This window comes from Bombus pyrosoma, unplaced genomic scaffold, assembly GCF_014825855.1.
Source record: "Bombus pyrosoma isolate SC7728 unplaced genomic scaffold, ASM1482585v1 HiC_scaffold_4726, whole genome shotgun sequence".
Taxonomy (NCBI): domain Eukaryota; kingdom Metazoa; phylum Arthropoda; class Insecta; order Hymenoptera; family Apidae; genus Bombus; species Bombus pyrosoma.
This window is the reverse complement of record NW_025219986.1, coordinates 1,340,249-1,341,904: the sequence shown is the minus strand read 5'-3', so window position 1 is coordinate 1,341,904 and position 1,656 is coordinate 1,340,249. Positions and strand designations below refer to the sequence as shown.

The 1,656-nt window shown below is 28.6% G+C and overlaps 1 long non-coding RNA gene across 1 annotated transcript; it reads right to left on the bottom strand.

Annotated features, from left to right (window-relative positions):
• Positions 1 to 102: 102 nt before the first annotated feature.
• LOC122577519 lies at positions 103 to 1,647 on the bottom strand. The gene is made up of 2 exons (XR_006320352.1): positions 1,328 to 1,647; positions 103 to 1,143 (listed from the first exon to the last, which is right to left on the bottom strand). It is a non-coding gene; the product is annotated as an uncharacterized LOC122577519 (long non-coding RNA).
• Positions 1,648 to 1,656: the final 9 nt, after the last annotated feature.

The window sequence follows — 1,656 nt, the reverse complement described above, 5'->3', positions numbered from 1 at the left end:
TTGTATCTAACGGACTAATCTTTCTTCATTTTACATTTTCGAACTTTATCTCTATTACTATCACTGTATAGTCTAGGTTATTAATTTTATAATTTACCGAAATACTAATATTGAATTTATTTATATATGCTGAAAACAGCATAAATAAGATCAATGCAATATAATGATTCATTCAAATAATTGGCTCTATGAACTATTGTAATTCCATTACGAAAGAGACAAATTGACAATGAATAAGAAATCTATTTAATAACTGACTCAAAGTTAGATATTATTGCAAACAATTTCAGGCAATTCCTTCGTCAAAGCACATTTTCGGAAGTATAAAAGCAGTGTTCAAAACTTGTTGCTTTGATTCCAAAATTTGCCTGTCGCGAAATATCTTCTTGTACATAAAATTCCATATTTGTACGGCAGAACTGAACTTTACTATCCCTATATGTATATTTTAAATTAATACTCAAATTCGAAAATGAATGGCAAACAATTAAATCCATTGTGATAGTGCCATCAGAGAAAAGAAGGTGAAATAAAAAATGATTTATTATCGTTATTATTAAATATGTAATAATTGCAATTTTCAATGCAATGAAGTCGGAGGGCATCCGACTTCATCACTACGAAATATTTAATTAAATCATTGAAACTCTCTGTAGATATACATTTTTAATGCACTCCAACTTTAAAAGTGATTATAGTGAACATACATGTCTTCAATCACAAATATTCAAATTAATTGTTAATATAATATCATTTTTATCAGTTAGTAGTATTATTAATATTGTCAATATAAAATAGGTCATTATCATGTAAATAACATAAACAAAAACGCCATATGCAAGAAGATCTATCCTGAACTAATAAATAATACATAGAAAAAGAAAATGTTACTACTTACGGGTATAATAAATACCCGCGGTCACTGAGCTCGCAAAAAATTCTACGTAATACAACCAATCACCCGTGTCGATTCGGACCTTTCGTCCTACGACATGATTGAGTGACCAGAAGGACAAAAATGCATGCGACTCATGCGATAAGATGCAAGGAACGTAGTCATCGATGCTATCTATGGTAGCCCAAGAAAAGTCGTCGTGAAGACCGTTATCAAGGAGGAGTCATGCAATCCCATCATGGAAAACACTGTAACAATGTATGGAATATTATAATTTGCTCTTAAATATGACGTTAATTAATTGGAAAATTTAAAGCAGTGGAAGATTAATGTTTATTAATCTCTATTAAAATTTGAATGACAATATTCAAATTAGGAGTAGCAAATTGAAATACATAGCAATAGGAATTAAATAATTAACATATTACTTACATTCTTGGCTTTTGAAGTACCAGTAGGTTCTTTTCAGGAAGCAGGAGGAAGAAGAAGGAGTGATAAACCTTTAACAGAACATATGTCTTTTTATAGATATATAAATAATACATGTGTGAATAATTTATTTTGAAACTTAAGTAATGATTCAGCAAAAAAATGTTAAATAACGTAATATGGAATTCTATGAAAACCTTAAACCTTAATAACAATAAAAAAGTTAAATTGTTAGTGAACTCTAATTACTGTAACAACTGAAACTCTGATATTAAAGTATAAAATCAGACTTGTTTCTGTTATTTTGAATAATTAAAGCAAAATACAAGGAA